The 23,206-nt window shown below is 41.6% G+C and overlaps 1 long non-coding RNA gene across 2 annotated transcripts in view; it reads right to left on the bottom strand.

Annotated features, from left to right (window-relative positions):
• LOC103396887 (uncharacterized) overlaps positions 1-22,830 on the bottom strand; it is a 47,176-nt gene extending 24,346 nt beyond the window's left edge. For both annotated transcript variants that reach the window (XR_003049183.1, XR_523414.3), the window contains exons 1-3: positions 22,456-22,830; positions 21,389-21,532; positions 21,127-21,219 (exon numbers count right to left, since the gene is read on the bottom strand). This is a non-coding gene — a long non-coding RNA (uncharacterized LOC103396887). The remainder of the gene's footprint in view (positions 1-21,126; positions 21,220-21,388; positions 21,533-22,455) is intronic.
• Positions 22,831-23,206: the final 376 nt, after the last annotated feature.

Genomic DNA, 23,206 nt, shown 5'->3' with positions numbered 1-23,206 from the left:
TCTCTCTCGGTAAAGACACACACACACACACACACACACACACACACCACTAGACCTGGACCTGGAAACCTTGAGCCACAGCCCGTCCTGACTTTTACAGGATAGGATTTAATGGTTACACTCAGAGAACTCTGCCATTGATTGCAACACACACACACACACACACACACACACACACACACAGTTGAATGTACAAACTGAATTGACAAATCTATATTTCCTCCCTAAGTTTCCACTGACAACAGGTCAACGTTGTTCGTGACCTTTTGAAGCCGCGGTGCTGAGAAATCCTCTTCTGTCTTTGTTCTAAATACATTCCTGATGGAACAAGTCTCTATTAGAAGATAAAAGTAAAATTACAATAAAAAATAGTCAGCATATTTTTTTGTAATTTGAAGCCAACGTTAGGTATAAAGTATTATTAGTAAATATTTTTTAAAAATCTCTCTCTATTCCTCTCTCTCTCTCTCTCTCTCGCTCTCTCTCTCTCCACTCATGCAGTAAATACCAACAGTACATGCACACCCCCGAGTTCAAACAAATATTGGCAGTAAGTATTTACTGTGTGTGTGTGGAGTTTCATACTGATTTACAGAAAAAGCTGCAGAAGCCAATCTGTTAGCTTTGACTCCCAGTCGTCGTTCTGCAGAGACAGAGACGTTTACCTGAGATTTGAAAAAACAAACTTTATTCTGATTCATCTGTGTAGAACAGGGACCAGAGAACCTGCTCCAACAGAACCCTCTGTCCTCAGAACAAACATTAACTGTGACTCTAACCTGTTGACCCTCACTGTGACACAGACCCTGGTCTAATCCAGGCTCTAACCCTGCTCTTCATCCCTCACTGTTTACAAAATGGGCCACTCCTTAAAGGTGTGTTAGCCCTTCAACATCTGGCCAGCGGCCCCGGGTTGTGTCAGACGGCCTGACTGAGATCAGGACAGACTGACAGTCAGTCTGACTGACACATCAGTCTGATGGATTGCTTGGGACTGTAGACTGATTAATGTTGTTGAGGACAACCACTGGACTGAACTTCAGAAAGAACCATGTTCCACACATTCTACCAGACACCGTCCAGAGGAACAGTCTGAATACAGAAATACGCCAACTGTATGAAGAGACAGTTTCACTCCGGCTGTTGGACATTTTGATGGACATTATATCAGATTAATAATCCTAATCCTATATTTCCCAAAAGGAACTCCCAAGGGATTAATAAAGTGCAATCTATCTATCTAATCAGATCATTTAGATTAGTCGCGAATGAAAACAGGTGAAAAACACTGACCCCTACCTGTTGCTATTGGTATTTCTGTTCCAGAAATATACAGAAAAATGTAATACCACATTTTTGTCATCTAATCGTGATTAATTGTTTTTCTACAAACACAATTAATCACGATTAATCATGATTCTGAATCTGTTTTTATGGCTTCCTGTTCATTCAAAGCTTCAAACTGACCGACACCAAAAAAGATCAGTTTGAAAACCGTACTGTGGAGGATAATAAATCACTGTGTCGGTTCTGACTTCTCGTACTTTTATTTTGGTGGTCATCCTTCTTTCATGTTATAACTAGCTGTGATGAGACGCCACGGCTCGCTCCAAAGATCCTGTTCCACCTCTTTCAGAGTTATTACAGTCAAATCCCCTCGGAGGAATGTTTGCACCATAATACAAGGATATCAGTGATCGGCTTATGTGCCTGTCATGTGTGCACAAGGAGGCGCTGAGAGACACTGAACCGACAGTGAAAATCCCATTGACTGCCACTGTCAACAGGTCGTAATGCTGCTCATCGCTCAAGACGTTTTACTACACAGATACGCTTCGAAGATAAAGTTCAGCGACAAAACACGCACACATACACACACACCAATATACACAATCATACACAAATGCACACACACACACAACAGAGACCTTCAGTTTAGAAGTTCAGCAGAAGTTCAGTCCAAGTTTTGTGATCATCGTCATCAAAATGACAAAAATTTGAAAATAATACTTGTTGGGGGAGGGGTGACCTGAATGACCTTTGACCTGTCATGTGTGCATCCCACCTTTTACCTCCCATCAGATGGGACACCCTGTGAGCCCCAGACAGTTTTAACTAAACTAAAGTCACATGACTGTTGACTTGGCCGCACTCTAAAGTCCTGACATTTTTATTTTGACGCAGCGTCAGTCTGTGATATAACAGAAGGGTTCAAATCCCAGGGGTTTCTCAGATACCACTCAGCAGCCGTTTCTCCACCGTGCCGTCTTTTGGTTTTGACTAATGTCTGGAGCGGAGTTACCGACACCAGGCAGCAGTGATTTCACTGTTTGATTTGAAACGCTGCCCTAATGTTACACCACAGTATTTACAAATGTGTGTTCAAGTGTGTGCGTGCAAGTGTGTGTGTATGCGTGTAATGTGTGAGGTCTGAGTAAATCTATCTGACTGATGCCTTTGTCTGCATTTCTGTGTTGAGCAACTCCACTTCTTCCTTCTATTGGAAGGGGAATTACTGTATGGCACACACAGCAATACACACAGAGAGGGAGAGAGAGGGAGAGAGGGAGAGAGAGGGAGTGAGGGAGAGAGAGAGAGAGAGAGGGGGAGAGAGAGAGGGGGGGGGAGGGGGAGAGAGGGAGAGAGAGAGAGTCAATATTGACCCAGTCAAAGCTAGAACACTTGAATTCCAGGAGATAAGGAGCTGAGCTGCCTGGAGTTTACAGGGACGGAGGTGAAGAAAGACTCTTTTCTTTCTCCTCTCTTCATAATATCTCATGGCATTGTCAACATCAGGGGGGAGTCAAAACACTCAAGTCCACATTAGCCTCACCCTCATTGTGTCACCCTGAAGGGTAGGGTACAGAGGGTGAGCAGTGGACGGCAAGCTTCGGATTAAGGGAGTGTCAACAAATGCAAACATTCTACATTCTATTCACAATAGAGAGGCTGCATTAGGACATTAATCTGATCACCGCAGTTACACACAGCATCCACCGAGTGGCTCACTGCAAATTTACTGGACTAAGATGAATTAAAGCAGATGGCTGAAATAAAATGAATAAACTGTACTCTGACACAACAATTAAAAAAGTGATTTTCCTCCATTTTAATGGATATTTAAGATGTTAAAAAATAAATAATATAAAATAAATAATATTTAATTGAGAGCAATTTCTTTTGAGTGCTCAGTGAGACAGAGAATTGTGTTGTGTTGAGCGACATGTTGACAAGATGACTGTGACTGTGTGCAGAAGATTGTTGATCCTCCTTATTTATTTTCACTGCAGAAACCTTTGTTTGAACAGGCACCACTTCAGTGTGTGTGTGTGTGTGTGTGTTTGTTTTTGTGGTGAAGCCAGTGTACTACGTGACATTTCGTCTCCAATCAGATCAATCTCATCGCCCAGGGCGACTGGGACTTTAATGTGTGGTGAATCTAAGGAATGAGGAATTGATGCTGGAAACAAAACAAATAAAGAAATAATAAAAAAAAATTCACTCAGACTTCATGGAAACCTGTCAAAATTTAAACTTCTTCCCCTAAAACAAAAAGAACATTTAAAGAAAGTGGAAAGTGGTCCTGAGATCAGACCAAGAAGCAGGTGGTGACCTGGGGTCAAAGGTCATTTCTCCACCATAGAAGGCAAACAGAGCAGATGTCAAAGGTGAAGTATTTTTCTTAAAACTTGACTCGTAGTGCCAGAGTTTCATCGGTCAGAGCCGACTGATCCGGTCGTACAGTGAGAAGCACCTGAGCGCGACTGCTGATGTGAACGTGGCGTTCGTCGCCACAGGTGAGAACACGACAACTGACACCACAGACTTGGCAGCAGGTCAGACTTTTGTTCTGCTCCTTGGTTCACCACAGACATCCTTCCTACACCGTTTGATAAAGACACCGATGACATCATTTGTTTTTGTCAGTTTTTGTTTTATGCATCGATGGAATTTGGAATGAGTTCTGATCACACCTATTATGATGTCACATCTTTGGCCTCGACTCCGTGTTAACTCTGAGCCGTTCTTTTTATTTCAGTTTTCTTTCGTTTGACATTGTCACTGTTGGGTTTCTTTTTCAATCGCGTTCTTCTTCTTCTTCATAGGTTGAAATATTTAATATTTACTTTTATTAATATTGAAGACAGTTAATGTACAGATCCTTAAATGACCATTTGGATTTGTTTTAAATGTAATTTAATTTAATTATGAGTTATTTTGTCAGTTTAAATGTTCCACATCACATCATCCATTCCCTGTGTAAGGCCAAGAATTGGCCAAAATGCTGCGGACAGTGAAGAATTATCAAATATTTGGCAACAGTGGATGGAAAGAAAAGGTTGATCAATGGCATTAAACTGACAGTGGGCGGAGCCACCACCTGTGAGAGGCAAGAAACAGTTAACTGTTGTACCAAGGCTGTGTCCATGAGTGTTTTGATGGGAATAATAACAGCTGTACTTATAGTAATTATTTTATCAAGTGTAACAGGAGCAGTGACAGCAGCTGTGTGTTATAATAATAATAATTCATAATAATAACGGTCTGTGAGTAAGCTTTTGGCCCTTCATTCATGTCATTCTGTAATTTACAGTTTAACAATCTGTTCTGTTCCAGCTCCAACTTTCCATCAGATCATTGAAACATACCGATACCTCTTTGAAATGTTTGGGTCAATTCTCGGTCTAATTTGGTTCAGATCACTTCGCCTCAACACGTCCAAACTCTGACTCTGCAGTGTTTAGATCAAGGTGTCAAACATATGGCCCGCGGGCCAAAACCGGCCTGCTTGATAGATTTTGAAAATAAAGTACACTTCATGTGCATGTTTTTTTAAATTATATTTCATTACAATTAATTAAGAAATAATATTTATCTAATATACTCGTATATATTTTTTTTGGATTAAAACAAAGTGGAAAAAAATGTACTTATTGTTGATTATAGGTAATTCTGTTATGACTGTACTGGTCCGGCCCACTTGACATCTAACTAAGTTGTATGCAGCCCCACAACCAAAATGAGTTTGACATTTGATGGTTCTGATGATTTAAAATAATAATAATAATAATGATGATGATGATGATGATGATGTACTTTCACTCACCACTAACAAAAAGCTAAACAGAAATTTGTTGCAACCCAACCAAAGGTCTTATATTAGTGAAAGTGAATCACGTTCCTTATTCCAAGAACCACATTTTCATGTCTTAGATCATAATGGTGTTCTCTGTTCGTTAACATCCCACAGCCCAGAGGTGGCGCTAAACATGCAGTTGAAAGCCTTGTTCAACATTGTTTTTTATTCTACTCTTCCAAATTATCCAAAGAATTTGGGAGAATATTCCGGGTAATTACTCACAGTGACACAGTCATGTGAAGGTGGGAACATTTAAAAAGAGCAGCATTAGCAGGGATGATGAAAAGGTTAAGGCAGTTTTAACATTCTATGGAAAGGTTGCACAAATATTAGATTAGTCACTCGGTTGGACTGGTTGAAATGTGACATGCGGCTGTTGTGATTAAATATTTCCCTCAGCTAACAGCGTCCAATCAGATTATTCCTGGAGCTGTGATGTCAGCCCTGGAGTAGATTTCATCGCTTGATCTTTTCATTTCTGCGCTTTTATACAGTCACATCTTTTTCTCTATGTTGCAGCGTGATCTGCTGCCAGAACACTGTCACGCAGCCTGCAGGCCCGGGGTAGGACTCCGGAGTCTAAATGGCAGGGGAGGTTTGATGAAGCAACACCGAGATCATTCTAAACGTCAAACAACATATATCTGTCAACGCTGAATGGAAGCTGTCAGTTTGTGGTTGTGAAAATCTACAGGTGAATTTCAGAGAAGGTCAAAAGGTAAATGACATTCTTCCACGAGTAGAAAAAAAGTAAAGAATTGTGGGAATAAAAAAAAAAGATGTCTACATTTTTCTGGGGCGATTTTTATAATAATGTAAAAATACCTGAAGCCAAACTTTGATTGACATTAAGAATAAACTATTCTTTACATCACAGCCCCATGTTAAAAATGCACCATGTTTTAATAAGGGGGTAATGTGACACAGCAGGAGGTCCTAGATCAGGTGTGGGCAAACTACGGCGCAAGGACCGGATACGGTCCGTTTGGCATTTTAATAGAGCAAGCTAAACATGTTGAAAATACGTTATTAATTTATATTAGCATTATGCTTCTGCTAATACTTCTAAAATAAACGAGAACAAAATTTACCTCCAGTGATTTTAGGAAAACTCAAAACCGGTAAAGATTCATCTGTGAAAATATTGAAGTAGAAAAAATTTGACATAAACATAAAGTAGAAAGAAATTGACATAAACATAAAGAAAAAAGGTGACAAACGGATTTAGCCAAAAATGGATCACAATTAGCTATGAATATTAGAACAAAAAAAAGTTGAAAAAGTTGAAGTTTGATACTAAAATATAGGCCTGACGTGATTAAAATTAAAAATAATTCTGGGAACTGATTAGGAAGAGAGTAACTGAAATAAACAGAACCAAAAGAAAATGTCCTTCTTCTTTCGATTAGTTAGCTGAACATTAAGACAAAAAGGTTAGACTTTTTTTTTAAATTAACCCTTTAAATGATCCAAAGACGAACGTGAGTACTGAAGGAAACACGTCGTTGACCTTGTGACCTGTGTCCTGACCAGAACTGTGTCAGACATGGCTGAGCCTCAGTTGGATGTTGACGTTAATACTTTACTTTAACTGGACTGTAGACGTTACGGCCGACATCCTAGTCCAATATTCTGGTGTCAACAAACACTGGAGGATTTTACGGCTCTGAAAATCCCTCTGAGATAAAAGACTGCTGCTCTGTTTTATGGCCTGAGGCCCACTGACCTGCAGTATTGTTTTTATTTTAACCCCTCACTGAGTGTGTGCGTGTGTGTGTTTAGTGTATGTTACCTGTATATGTGAGCAGTGTTTTAACGTCTCTGATGTCGTACGACCATTTATTAAAAAAGAAAAAAATCTGAGCAAATGAGAGACTGAGAGAAACCACCTGTGGCAGAACCTTCTCCCAGTTTCTTCATTCCCGCCACTGACTTCATGTACAGGATCGTCTCTCCATGCCAGTCCTATCCCTCCTTTACAACAGCAGCACTCCCCTCTCCCCCGCCTCCCTCAGCAGGCATTTGTTTTCCATCTGTTTACTCAGTGACTCAGTCCTGGATTCATACAGTATTTACACACAGCAGTTACAAAACTGCAGATGACATTTAGGAGCAGGAAACACAACAGGAGCTTACAGCCACAGCCACACACACACACACACACACACACACACACACACACACACACACACACTGTACTTGACAGAAGTGTAGGATAAACGTTGAGAAACATTTCTAAACTGATTCAATTCCCCAATAATGCGACCGCGTGGCCTAGCGAATAAGGCGTCTCAGTTCAGATCAAAAGATTAAGGGTTTGAGTCCCTTTGTGGTTGAGATCGACTTCTTATAGTGATTCCATAGAATCAGTTGAAGCAGAGAGGAGGTTAGTCCCTGGTTAGTCCCTGGTTAGTCCCTGGTTAGTCCCAGAGGAACCACATACTCAGCGGCTCCTGGGAACAGCCTGTTGCAGTGTGGCAACTAAATTGGGCTTTTGTTTTTGGGGGGAAAAAAGTCTGTTTTAAGTGAGAATATTTGTAGGAAAAATAAAAATGTTGTTTCACATTTAGTCAAATGTCATTAACTCATTATTAATTCTAAAACACTCTGCTTGAACACAGCAACACTTCAGTTTGTGTGTCACAATAGAATTAGATTTCTTTTTTTTTAGATCTAAAAGTTTACTCTAAATTGAATGTATATCTTTCAACCTCACAGAGTGGGAACGCAGGTGTCGGTGCCTGAGGTCGGGGCGTTGATATCAAAGCCACCGTCCTCAGTTTCTCTTCATGAACTATTTTCCATAAAGACGGTTTTACTGATAGATGACCTGTTAACGTGCTAACAGAGGAACGCTGCTGCTAATAGAGTTTGAAGAAAATATTCTTAGTAAACTGAAGGCAGTTGAATTACGGGAATTTAATTTGGTGGAGGCGAGTCAACGGATCCGTATCCTGGAGATGAGGTTTTATATGAACGGTGTACTTTGGCAACAACGTTTAATTGTTCTCGTTCAGTAAACAAATGTCAAAGAACGAGTCAGTTGTCTCCTCTGAAGGTGATGCTGAGTGAATCCCCCATCCTCCCCACCCCCTCTGCAGACTTGTTGCATCAGACAGCAACAATTAAGAGCCCACGCTGGAGTGATCCATTAAATCCTGTCACCCACTCAAACCACCAGCCGTGAGGAATCCAAAACCACTTTAGAATATCTGCCGCTGGATTAGCCAATCCACCGTCTCCGCCGCTGTGAGGGACTGTCAGTCCAATTACAACACATGCCAATCCTGCTTTTCATTACAGACACGTCTTCAGAAAAACACAAACAGATGGGTAATGACTGCAAGAGAAGTAAAAAAAAAGGTAAACAAAAAAAACACGCTAAATAATGGAGATAGAAAAATAGAAAAATATGGAACACTGTTTGCTGGAGTCTGGTGAAGATTTGGAGAAAGTGAAATGTAAAATTAGTGGAGAATGATAAATTCATGAGAAGAAAGAATGTTTTTTTTTGGAGGTGGATTGTGAAGCATGAAAAACAGAAACAGAGTAAGAGACATTAAAAGATAATGAATAACAGAGTGGGTGATGAGGTGGGGGGGCCGGGGGGGCTAAACACACTCACACACACAGACTGTAAACAGTCGTATATCAACATCTGCCCCCGGTGGTTTGATGGTGATGGCTGGATTATGACATCGCCGGGCAATTATGTTACTATGGAAACGGTTCTGGCATCAGCTTGGTTCAGCTGCTAGAAAACACAGAGGGTGATGGTGTGTGGGTGTGGGGGGGGCCCGGGGGGGGGGGGGGGGGGGGTCAGACATGAGGAGCCTCACATGATAACACAGAGTGGGAGTGAGCAGAAAACAATATTCTCCAACTTGAGAAATTTGGGATAGTTTCTTTTTTTCTAGATCGTTTGTTTTATGCTGCATTCCAGAAAATTGGGATCTCGGACTCGGGAGTCCACTCAACTCAAAGCTCAAAGCATTTCAGGCAACCAAAGATGAGATCATTTTTCTCTCGTCTTTTCTCTTGCGTAAACAAAACAAAGATGGAAAAATGATGGGAGATAATGGGCCCAATATATTTGCTAAGCTAACTGTCTAATCCTATTCACATCAATCAGATACATATGCCAAAAATAAAAACAGCAAATATTCTCCAGTACTTTAAGAAGGACAATAAATAGAAGCTTTTATTTTGAAGTCCTTATCAGAGACCTCTTCCTGTTTTCTTTGATTTTGACAAAAACTCTTCTGGAGTCAGCAGGTGTTTTTTTAAAAATAGAACAAGATTTTCAAAATAAAACATCTTCCACAATGTCACAATCAATGGGCCTGCAGCGGTCCACGACCCGCTGGTTTGTGACCTCTGGTGCAACTCTGGCTGATTTTGCTTGGTGGCATCATTTACCCTCCTAAGCCTTGTTTACAGTAAGTTAATGACAGGACCACAGGCATGATGAAGCACTACGTCTTTAACACACACACACACACACACAGACACACACATACACACTTGCTCAGGCAGAGGGTCACTTCACATGAGCAGTGTGACTGTGGTGCGTTTAAGTGTTTAAGGCTCATAAACAACAAAGCCCACAGCAGAGCCAATCAGCCAGATGAGAGGCAGGAATTACCTTAATGGAGTGTAAAAGGCTGCAGATGCAAACAGCGAGTCTGCAGCCCAACGTCAGACTCTGGACTAAACACTGTTTTAGAGGCTGAAATTACAGCCTGGCTGCAGCCATGTCTGCCACCAACACACCAATTTACAGCAACCTGTGGAGCTGGGAGCTGACGGGAGGCCGGTCATTCATCCTTCACTCCAACAGGGGACGACAGGTTAAGCGTGAGCTGCAGCTGATTACAGATCAGTTTCACCTCAGCAAAAACAATCAGTGAATATCAGGTCAAAGGTGAAGCACAACACTGAGGTCAGGGAATATGACAGACGATGATTTACACCACAAGTTATTTAAGACCTCTGTCCTGAGCTCTCCTTCTAACTCAGCCAATCATGTTAATGTGTGTGTGCGTGTGTGTCAGACACACCTGATGCTTTGTGTGCCTGGGAAAAAAAGGCATTCATCATCAGCTTAAGGCTAATGCTATCTCTGTTTTCTTATCAATTTGTCCTGGAAGCACCCTCATAATTCGGTTTCAGCACCCTCCCTGCGTACACCAACGGTTGATAAATACACTGCGCTGCTATCGCTAATGCTACACTAATGCACGTTTACACAGTTATTATTGATAATCTAACAGGTGCAAACACGAGCAGCTACAAAACTCCTCAGATTAATATGAAGAATATTCTCAACCAGTCATTCAGGTCCTGACAGGAACAGGGTGAAGTGTGTATATGTGGATGTTGCATATTATATATGTGTATATGTATATGTGAATAATATAAGGACCGAGTGATAAAGAAAAGGCAAAAAATGTGACTTGGACTGTTGACCTCTGACCCTGCTGGATATGATGCCCCCCCCCCGACGGCCCCGCCGCCAGCAGCAGCAGCAGCAGCAGCAACAGCAGCAGCAGGGTGATTATGGTGATGTATTACCAGGAGCTGTTATGGTTTGTAGTGACAGCTGAGGCCAAACATTTTCACACAGACCTGTCTGAGGGAAGTGGAGACACTGTCAGGTTTGTTTAAGCTGTGGCACTCTTTCATAATCTCCCCTCTGTCTTTATACCCCCCACTCTGCTCTCTCTCTCTCTCTACCCCTGCCTCTCTCTCTCTCTCTCTCTCTCTCTGCTGCTTCAACCTAGGTGGGCCGGAGGAGACTGCTCCTCCTCACCCCTTCTCCTCTCTTTACTTTTCTCCTCCTCTTTTCTTTTCCTCACTCCTTTCATTTCTTCTCCTCTCAGGTGTAGACACATAATTACTGCACGGTCTCCAGTCAGTCTCCAGTTACCCTCAGTGTTCTGCCTTTAAACTGGGTCCAACAGTGAGTTTGTTTGCACTGAGCACACACACACCAACATGGAGACCACTGGGTCTGAATGTACAGGACGTTGGCACCTACACATAAGTGTGTGTGTGTGTATTTACTTTTCTTTCACACCTAAGTAATCAAAGTAGATTAAAGTGGAGGCAGAAACAAAAACACAGATATGCACATGGACTCACGTGCGCAAGTGGGAGAGTCAGGAAGGACACACTGAGTGAATAAAGACAACAAACGTCTGAAAACAAAGAGCAGTGATTAGATGGATGTCTCTGATGTTTGAAGTGTCTGCACTGTGTGTGTGTGTGTGTGTGTGGAACTTAGACCTAACCCTGTTGTTGGAAAGACTGTCAGCTCCAGTCCAACTATTAAATGATTGGACAATTGTTAAAGATGAAGTACGAAATAAAACACCGTTACGCCTCAGGGACAGCTGGGTAACATTTCAGTATCTTTGCCAAACGGGGAAACCTCTGAAATAATCACAGAGCTCGTGTGATTCCTCTGCTGTGGAAACATTTTCACTCTTTCCTTTCACTGCAATTGTGAACATTTTTAATAATAATAATAATAATAATAATGTTTGCAGGAATATTCAAATTCCCAGCTCAGCCCAGACTCCACTGGTTCAAGTCCTCACCCTGGACTAAACTGAATGTTCAAAGCTCCTCCTTTAACAACAGATAAGGGACTACAGGTCAGGTCGTCACTGTCACTGTCAGCCGCTCTCAGTGTTGGTGTGATCCAACCACCATAACTAGTCAAGGTTAGTTTTAAACGTCATTGTGGACGAGTTGACCAGACTTTGAATCCAAGTCTAGTCTTTCATAATAAACAGTGGACCACTGAGATACGAGCTTCCATGTTACGAGTCTGCAACTATTGCAAGATTTTCCTCGTCATACGAGGAAATATCTAGTTACTAGTGCTCAACCGAGGACTGGCATCCATTCAGTCGTACACGGCATGGGGAAGCCGCAAGCTCTGATGCCAAAGCAGCTGTGGATTAAACGGATTAGACTCGTATCTCGGGGGTCTACTGTACATGTTAAGGAAGTTAATGTTTCATTTGTTTTATTGAAAAAGTTTTGAGTCTCTTTTTAGAAAGGGTCTTCGGCCCATTTGGTCTCACTCAGGCCAGAGCAGCAGATCAGCAGAGCTGTGAGCTGCTGGTCTTCTCTGATGGCTCGTAACCAAACTCCGAGCGGACCACTGTGGGGGAGACCACACAGGAGGTGTAGCCTAAAATAAGTATTTAATATACTGTAAATGAGAGGGAAATTAACCAAGTCAACACAGGGAAACCAAGGAAGGCCTGAGGAGACCACACTTCCTGTGCCCAGAGGTCTCCCCAAAGAGGGTCCTCGCCCCCACACTCATATAAAAAGGCTTCCACCAGAGCTGTAAAAACAAAGGTTTTAATAATTTACTGCTAAATTTGGACCAGAGTCTCGGTTTTCTCTCAGAGGCACAGAGACCAGAACCAGGAGGGTTTGGTGGTGAGTACCATTCCTGAGGAGATCCTGGACCAGGGGACAGGACCGCTAAAACTTGTGGTTCAAACACCAGCTCTCAGGATGAACTTGAGAGGATGACGGATGGAGACGAGTCAGAAACGTACCGGTAACTGACTGACTTTAAAGGTATGAGGGTGAAAATTAAAAAGTTAGAGATTAGTTTAGATTAGTTACTAACTGTCCTTGAACCTTCATCTTTCCAGCCGTCAATCATTTGTCCTCCTCTTCTGCAGCCTTTAGTCTTTGCAGTTACTGTCCACTTCAAACAGTTCTGAGAACCAGACTGGTCACAACCGACACTCCGAGTGGCCCAGGATGTCATTTTACAGAAACTGAGAATCCCATAGGGACACTAATAGAATTTTTTAGGGAGGATGTAGTAAATGTAAACAACCACTTTCAATCTTTGCACAGTATTGTATTACTACATTTACAAATACTAAAAAAAAAGTTGCTCACTCTCTAGTTTATTTTTACCTACAAATTAAAAATATCACTTAGTTCTTGGTTCAAACTCTAAAGTCTTGGAGCCGCGTCCAGCTCACGTCATCTCAGCTAATCCACTGATCTTCCTCCATCCACGGCTTCATGTGGTCTGAAGCATCTGCTGCCAAACAGGCATCTGTTTATGTGATATGAGAGGAAACCATCCCTCCATCCTGGACTAATGCTCTGCTCATGTTCATGCTTATGTTGAGCAGCGGAGGCCGAGGCCACACACATCTGAGGTTCCACTGTTAGTTCTCCTCACAGCACTGTCCTACCCTGGCCTTCAGTCTGACCCTGTCTGTGTGCAGACAGATCTGAGGTCAGTATGGTACCAGACCTTGGTCCTGCTAGTCTAACACTGAATGACAGATGTCAAGTCGTGATCTAGGAATAGAGCAGCAGGATGCCTTTGGGGACAGTGAAGGAACTTCAGGAACCGATTATTGACAAAGCTAACCGAGAAATATGTTTATCTTCCACTGCCTAATCCCTTTTTGAAACAGGGGCCTAGTACTGATCCCAGACGGCAACACCTGCATTTTTAACTAGGGTCGAACCGGGTACCTGTTACTGGAACTTTATTGCTGGAAAGGAAGAGTACCTTTTTCCACTGTGTGCCCAAAAAGTTTTATTTTAACCCTCTACAGAGAAAATTGTGGATTAAATACATATATACATATATATACATACATATACATAAATATACACATATATACATATATATACACACACACACACACACACACATATATATATATATATATTTATATATACACATATATACATGTGTCAGCAGAAAACCTTTGAACAAGGCAGGTCTCTGTGCAGGAGCTAAAGTCTGTGGTCTAGAGGGTGATGAGAAAATACTCTCCCTCCCCCATGGAGCCCCAGTATTGCTGACCACTGTGTCTGACACACCGTAATACAAGCGTACACACTGTAGTCTGGTCGTCAGGTCGTCCATATGTTAGGGATACTGCAAAGCTACTCCAGGGTGGGCTAACTTTATGGCTCGTGGGCAAAAATGAGGTTCTAAATTTGAAGCAAGAACAAACGTAGACCCTCAAAGATTATTTCACATCAGTCTTTACCAGACCCTGGTCCAGGGTTTGGAGGGCCGGATTAGAGAGCCCAGTGGGCCGTTTGTGGCCCACAGGCCACAGTCTGTTCTACACTGTGACTTAAAGGTCTTCATTAAAAGTACAAACACAGAGTTTGTCCAGACAATTAGTGAATGCAAACAGTTCCTCAGAGCTGTGTGTTCTCACACACTCTTCTTCAGACACTCTGACACCATGACACTACAACAATCAGCTGCTAGATGCACCACAGCCTGGGGGAAGGGGGGGGGCTGGGTTTAGAGTCTCTCTCTCTCTCTCCCACCCTCGTCCTGAGTCTTATCCCTCTCTTTCTTTAAACCCTGTCTCCGTCTTCTCCCTCCTCTGTCCTCGTTTGACTAACACGGATTTGTAGGTATTTTCCCAGATTTGATGGATGATCTGCTGTTAAAGGATCTCAGTTTCAACTGTGAGACATTTGACAGAGTCAATTTTCACTAATGATTTGCACTTTGAATTCTCTCTCTCTCTCCAGCAGGACGGAGGTTTACGACCCCAGAGCGTGAAACTAAACCAAACCAGCGACTGTTCTCGCTGCACAGTATTTATCATTCATCTGACTTTATTGAATCACCACTGTTGCCACGTTTGTTCGTTTATATTTGAAGGATTTGGATCTGGGGGAGTTGGGGTCAGCACATGGTTCAGAGCAAAACTGGCCGAGGTTGAAAATAAAAGATTTCAAAAAGAAAACTAACGTCATGTCATGTTTCCACAGAGCAAAGAAAATCTGTCTGAGACCCCAGTGAAGGACCGAGTCCAGTCTAAGAGTAAAGAGTGAAATGAAGACAGACGTCAGCTTTCAACTGAGCTTTAGAAAATGTATTTGAATTTTTAATTACATGTCATGGGATTTAATTAGACAGTTTTTATGTCCTTGTATTAGTAGAAATGAGTGCAGACACGTGACTAGGACCATATTATAATATCATCTCTTCTGCAGAGAACCTGGGAATGAGGTTAAGAATATTTGAACAAGTGGATAATCCTAAATAAAACAGCTTTAGTCGCCTTGAATCAAGTCTTTATTAAAGATAATATTGGTTTTTGGTCCGATCTCTGTTCTGCTGAGTGGATCCACTGATGAAATCCAGTGAATAAATTTGTCTTGATATTAAAGCTCTATGGTAAACATGCTGATATAAACTTCAAAACTGTAAAAAAAAAAAAAAAAATACAAATAATCTATCCATCCATTTTCATCCACTTATCCGTTACCGGGTTGCGGAGGCAGAAGTCGCCACGACCGCCAACCAAATCACAATGCACTGCACAAGCCCCTTGTGGACCTTCCTGCGGGTGATGAGTCCACTGGAAGGTACCAACCGCCCTAACCAGGATTTGAACTTGCCCAGGAGGTGAACCCCGGGGTTACACACCACTGACAGAGACATTGCTCTTTTTTTTTTATTTCTGCTTTTTTTTCTGGCCTTAACTCATACCTTTACCTGATTTTAATCTCCAAATGTATATATATATCTATATATATACCTACATAGAGATATATATATATATATGTCTATATATAGTGTATATCAATGGGCGACACTCAGTCACAGACAGTTCTGTTTCTCACAGCTGTTAAAGGTCAACCTCACAGCTAATGTCACTGCTCTTATCCTCTCAGACCAACTCAGCTTCAGGCCTTAATTTTCAGGATTCCTCTGTAGAAACCGCCACCACGAAGCTCAAATGGGAAACCAGAGAGAGAAAATTTCATCTTCACTGATGAGTTTATTTAATATCAGTGAGGACAGTTGGAAAAGCCTGAGCCATAATTAGAAATTAAATAAAAACAGGGCGCAGGTCAACCTCGTTAGAAATAGAAATATGTTCCCATGGTGCATCAGACAAAAGGACTAATTCAAACGGTAATACTCACAGTCTGTGCTACACTTTATAGACATGCCATTGTATTGGGCAATGCACTTGAGTGTGAAAAAAAAAAGAGACAACTATTTGTAAATGAAGGCCAATCCATGTGCTGGAAGAACAAAGTGATCTTGTAAATGTGCCACGACAATTATTTTGTTCTGAGTTGTACAAATACAGTACGTAAGAGCAGTAAGCAGAGCAGCTGCAATTAACTACAAAGGCAAAAATGCAGGCGAGCTGCCAGCAGCTTTATTAAACGGTGTGAGGAAGTGAGCGCTGATAATGAGTCACAACTCGTCCAGAGCCATGAAATCAGCATTTCTCTGCACAACTCTACACCAAATATAATTACTGTGCATAATCAGGCTGATGTTTTACTACATATATTACACATACAGTAAAGTAGCATGTCACCAGCGAATATAATTATATGGATTAACTGGGCAGTAACACATCAGGCTGCAGGTGTCAGTGTGTGTGAAGCAGGTTGGTATGTTCTCGTTGGTTCTTACGTCACTAGTTTGGTAACCTAATATTTACAACACCTGCTGCACAGGACAACAACAGCAGAAGTCACACAGAAATTTTGCACCATGTCTGTCCTGAATAGTCCACATCTCTGGACTAGTCTCAGTCAGAGAAAAGTCCATCCCATATAAGGCAATGCTAAGAATGCATTGAAGTCATTGAAGCCAATTTGACAGCAGGTACAGATCCTGGATAAACCAGTGAGGGTTTCATCAGTCAGAGAACAGGAAGATTTGTTAGAAGGCAGAGAGTGAGGTTTGGACACTTGGAGGAGAGAGAGTGGAGATTATGGACAAAATGATATTGGAGACGAAGAGCGCAAAGACACTCTGTGTCGTGTCTCGTGAAAGAGGGTGTGGAGCTGGTTGGTGGAACAGTGGAGGAGTGCGATGGAGGCAGACGATCCGCTGTGGTAAAACCCTGAAGACTGCAGCCAAGAGAAGCAAAAAGAAAGAAAAAGGAGATCATTTGCTGTCTGCTCTGGGAGAGTTTTTTCGCTGATGTTGAGCTGATACTAAATCTGTTATGCTTAGAACTGTCTTTTCCTGAGGTCCAGTCTCTGAGGTTCCCATTTGAAGCTGCTGCCTCAGCATGTTTTCATCCTTGTGGCAAACAAGATTCATTATCTTTATGATCTTTATTCTAAATTTTAGAAATTCACACAATTTCCAAAGAAGGAAGGAGGTTTAAAAAAAAAAAAAAGTTCTCTCAGCGCTCCGACTCTTTTGAAGTGACACTGTCGTCACTGCGGGGGCACTAATGACCTCGTCAGTTATGATAATGTTGGTGTTGCCACAGAACACACAGGAAATGTTAGATAACAGAGTAGACGCTGATGACATCAGAAGCGTCAGTGCTAATAACATCTCACGTCGGTGTGTAAACTGTCGTCAAACTGCCGGCCTTCCATTAAAGTCCCATCAGCAGCACCACAGCTCTGTTACAACCTGTAATCGCAGCGTCGCACTGAGGTGAAATTACAGAGTGAGGAGAAATAATTATTATAAACTGACTCATTTTAAGAGTGAAAACTGTCTGAACACAAATCTGTTGCTTGAAATGTTGCAGTAAGAACCGGTTGTCGACACTTCACTTTTGCCTCTAAGCTAACTTCACACGCTAAACACACATTAGCTGCCACTCAGGGAAGGTGCCTTCACTTTGTGTTTCATGGCTTCACTGGAATAGTTCTGTCACTCTTTGACACTGTGAACTTTTTTTGTCCTGGTGCAGTGCGTGTTGTGGCTTCCTGTTCTAATAATCCCAACAGATGGACACAGGTGGACGAGCTAAAGCCATAGCTACAAGTCAGACAGAAAAAAAGTCCAAACATAAAGTAAATGGAAGAAAACAGTTAACAGTTAGTTAACTCATACAAAGTTAACTACTGGAACAACAAAGCTGCAACATTTAGCTACAAACTTAGTGTTTAACCATTAACATAAGAATGAATAAAGATTGCAAGAATAATTAAAATAAAGAAAATATCAGCAGCCCACTAAAATAACCAACATTTTGCAGATTTCCAAATGTTATGATCAAGAGCTAAAAAAATACAAAGTTGTGCCAAAAAAAGTCTAAAATATTATTAAATGTTTCAGTCAGATTCTGATTTTAATTAGGACAATAAAAAAAACTGCTTAAAACTCCTCAACTCTTCACAGATCAGGTCCAAATGCCCTCATTTGCCAGAGAATGCTGGCGGGCGAAGCCTCCTTAAAGTGTCTGCGAATGATGTGCTGATTGAAGGTGATTAGCTGTGCACTGTAGAGCTCTTTGACTAACTTGTTATCAGGCTAATGATTTTGGCTTAACTTCACATTATGGAGGCAATTAGTCGTTCCTCTGCTCTGCTGTTCATCAACACCATGTCCCTGAAACAGCACATCAGAACAACACAATATTATTACTGCAGCCAATCAGAGCGGCTGCTGGTTGAAGGCAGGGATTTTAACCTTGACCTTTCTTTAGTCTAACGCAAAGTTATTAATAATAATAATGATGATGTCTGAGGTCATTGATTTAGTATTTTAATTCCAACTGAGTCAGAAAAGTTTGTTTTTCAAACTTACATATATACAAATATATCTACATATAAGTATGTCATAGTAGGAAATATATATAATATACATACAGTACATATGTACATAGTATGTCTATATAAATATATATTTCATTAAACATTAATTGTTTTGTGGAGCATTAAAGCTTTTCTTTGCAGTTGTAACCATTTTAAAATATATTATTATGTTAATATTTTTCAAGGGAACCGGCGGACGATCAGGTCAGGCCGAGGCCCGTCTCTGATGATGTCAGCAGAGGAACTTTGGTTCAACTTCTACTGGTGCAAAACAAACGGGTTCACCAGAGCAGTGAGGTTCCACATGAAACCAGAGCTGGAACACAGACCGTGCCAGTGTTTGTTGGCACAGCTTAGAGTACAGTAGGTCTCATCACAGGGACCGTACACACACACGCACACACACGCAGGCGCACACACGCGCACACACACTCACTGCTGACGACCTGTCGAGACTTTGTTAATACTTTATACAACTTCATAACCAACGCTAACCCTCTGACCCGTCCTTACCCTGCTGTTCTGCCGCAAGAATACCTCTAACAATTCTGCATTCCTACAAACACACACACAGTCTCACACACACACTACCAGCAGTATAGAGCAGCCAGACGTGAGAGTTTTTCTCCTCTCGCTGGTTCCCACAGCCTGTCAGTGGAAACCTATTGAGGGGAAAATATTTGGCTTCAAGGCCTGGAAGAGAGAGCAGCAGAACCCAACCAACCTCAGACCTGGTCCAAGTCAGGACGGAAGAAAGTGGGAGCAGCTTCGGGGCAAATACCAGGCTGTCTGAGCAAGAAGGGGAAACATCAGCCCAAACCTGACAGACCTCGGTGGACCAGGGGTTTCACACAGAACCACTGAGGTTTGGCCTTTGTTGCATCTTGCTGCATATTTTAAGTAGTAATTAGACAAATTAACATATTTGATCAGAGTCCACGGTGAAAGAAAAGTGATTTATTACATGGTTTATGGATCAGATTAGCCAGATATTCCCAGATTAAATCCCTGTCTAGACTATTAGCCGTGAAATACAGCCATGGTTTTTACAACATTTTCAGAAATTGAATTTTTCTTTAACCTTTGGCAGGACCGCACATTTGGTTGAAAATAAACCACAAAGAATTTTCCAGCAAATGTTAAGAAAGGACGAAAACAAGGAGGGAAAAAAAAAGAAAAATCAACAAGCGGATAATTTTCTGTTCTAATGAGAGGTTGTTGGTGCAGACAGTGATCAGAGTCGGTGTCAGCTTCTCTCAACATCAACTGTTACATCTACACACTTTCCAAAATGAAGCCTAAATACTGAAACGTGCCACCCATAAGTCCAGGGTCCGACATTTCTCCTGCCTCACCAACCAACAATACAACCTGTCCGTCAAATTAAAACCTTCAAACTGCAGAGCCAGCAGACGAGGTCCAACTGGAAATGTGATATATGGGTCGTGAAATACTGGACTGGATACTGGAGGACTTGGGGGAACCGAAGGAAATGGTTAACGTATTTATCATGGAGGTGGTCTGCTGGAGCGTGACTCTTAGATTCAGTGTAATAGTCCAAGGCGCCTACAGCACATTTAAAGAGCGGGAACAGAGCCACAGAGGAATGTTCAACCGGCTGGGCAGAGCTACTAAATCATGGAGGTGAACTGGATTTGCCATGTTTTTACAGTCAGGCTTCAGAATTCCCCCCAAAAAAGTCAGCAGGTTACTGAGTGGTGCTGACAGAAATCACAGCAGTTTAAATGTGATTGGTGCAGAGCTGCTGAGGTATTGATTATTTTACTGCTCCATTTACACAGCACTGACTGCCCTACAGTTCATATGGGCTGCAGTTGTAGCCCAGGTGGACTGCTGCTCCATCAGTGCTCAATTGTATTTGAAGATTATTCTTAACACTTGGGTGGGAAATAAAATATATTTCACATCAACATCAACTTTGCTTCTAACATGTATTTATGACCAATAGAATTCATTTATGGCTGATAATGGTACCCAACCTAAAGGTGCCAACCCGTTCCATGGCCATAAAAATAAAAATAACAACGTGCTAATGGGATTAAGCATATTTTCATGCTGTCATGTGACTCGACAAACAGAATAAGTGCTGTTCATGTTTAGGTGACTTTTATGCATTTGTTTTAATATCAGCCATATCATTTTATTTTGTCAGGTTTTTATCATCAGAAAACATTAACCTCCAGGATCTGGTCTGTGTCATAAACTAGTCTGGGAAACACTCAGTGTAACATCAGAGGTGAAGACATTACATAATCAACCTGAGTTACTTTTTCTTTCAATGAAATGTTCCACCACAAACACCTTAGAAAACCCTCTATAAGTTAGAGAACTTTTACTCCATCCAGTGATTGGTCTGGATGCTAAATTTAAAACAAAACAAAACAACAAGTACTCACCAGTCACAGGAGTAGAACCTGGTGTTGTCCTTTCCACATCAAATGTTTGTTGTTGCACATGTGGGGTTGTGGGAGGAAGTGACATCACATGACCTGGAAGTATAGAAGCAGGAAGTGACCCACTTAAAATAATAAAAGATTGGGATAATTATTTTACTTCTTGTGGTTTATTCCAATTCCTTTTAAATAAATTTGTTTTGTGGAAGTGACAAAATATACAGTATTTTTGGGTAAAACAGATAAAATGTTCTCTTCAACATACATGTTTCCAGGTTTGCACAGATGCAAATGTGCAGTAATGGGTTTTGCTCCATTTGCTGAACTGGGTCATGCAGTCTTGGACTCGTTGCCCTCACACCTGACCAGGCTGTTGTCGGCTCCAGACCACAGAGAGGAGAAAGGATGACTGGGAGAAACATGGCAGAACAGACAGGATGATTTGTTGACAAGCCTGGCTGCAGACATTTCTTCCTCCGTCTTAGATTCCTGAGAACCCAGCCATTGTGGAAAACCTCTAACCAGACTTCCAACTGGATTCCTGCTCTCGGGGCTGACCGCTGGAACGTCACAGGAGAACAGACACAGGATTAGATTGACTCCTGTGTCTGTGATCTGTATTTATACGCACGGTTCACTGTACTGTTTGTGACAAATTTTTAATTCTAAATACAAATTTTAATTCACTGATCTTCATCGTGTACGGGCCCAGAGATAGAGGATTATAATTGGTCTAATTTAAATATCTGACTGACTTGATCTGCCAGTGAATAACAATGACTGCCATCTATAGTTAGGCCCATGAACTGCAAGTCTCCTCTGCTCACCCCTCCTACTACTGTAATGGTCACATCTTTAAATAGTAAAACACCAACTCTGCTAGTTTTGTTTTTTTTGTTTTTGGTGGGGGGTAAATATAAAAGGATTATTACCACATTGGAGTTTTAGTTGAAAGCCATTATACACTTAGACAAACATAATTATGATGGTGTATTAGATTTCTGCCATAACTCCCTCCTAAATGTTACACAGTGGAGTTTTTACAGTAAACGTCTGTGTTTTACCAACACTGAAGTATAATTACTGACAAATGTACATATCATGTTTACCATAACCAGTACTGATGGGAGTTGGCAGGTTCGTGCATTGTTTCCCACACGTGTTTTGGTCCTGCCTGAGGTTGAAGTTACACAGAGTACCAGGTCCAACAACAGCCGGTCTGTCCAGGTTTTAATAATCCCAGACTCCATGGGCCAAAAGCAGAGCCATTACTGGAGCCGTGGGCCACATAAGTCTGCTTTAAATGAAAGATGAAAACACACTCGTACTCACTTCTCTTGTCTTTACGTTAAAACGTTGGTTCCATCGATGATCCAACATTGGGGAAAACTTTAGGTTCTTTAAAAAACCTGGTGAAAAAGCAGAAACACAAGGAAAAACAAATTTGAAAAAGTGTGAAATCAAAGTTGAAAGGTTTTAAAGGTTTTACAGGGCAGGTCGCTCTGGGAGGATGGCTGGTTCAAATCCTGCTAAGGCCGTGAAGAATCCCTGAACTTCCCGAACTCTGCTGAGACCTATCACAGCCTCTCCTCAACCACTGCTCCACACCGTGGTCCCATAGTGTCACAGTTATCATGCCTTACACATGAAAGGTCTTGGGTTCAAACCCCAGAGGAACTACATGCTTAGCGGCTGTTGGGCAGCCTGTTGATTACAGATTTTTGTAATATTCCTTTGTTAGTTTAAGGCAGGGATGCCCAATATATACCAGTAGATGGCCATAAGGGGTGCTGGTAAATCACAAGTCATTAGACTATAGTTATTAAATCATAAATATAATTCTGTAGTCCGTAGTAGTGACTGTAGACTTTAAGAATGAAATCATATTGTGCCATACAGCTACAGGTATTTAATCAGTACACAACGTTGTTTGGCCTGATCTGTGTTGCTTTCACAGCCATGAAGAGGCAGAGCTTCAGACCAGTCCTCCAGCCAAGAACCAGAAGAACCAGAACCCTCTAGGGACTGGTCTTTGGTCTGGTCTAAATCCTACCTTAAATCCCAGAGAAAGGTATCTGACCCT

The sequence above is a fragment of the Cynoglossus semilaevis genome, chromosome 2 (genome assembly GCF_000523025.1).
Source record: "Cynoglossus semilaevis isolate Cse_v1.0 chromosome 2, Cse_v1.0, whole genome shotgun sequence".
In the NCBI taxonomy this organism is placed as follows: Eukaryota; Metazoa; Chordata; class Actinopteri; order Pleuronectiformes; family Cynoglossidae; genus Cynoglossus; species Cynoglossus semilaevis.
This window is presented reverse-complemented; position numbering and strand designations above follow the sequence as displayed.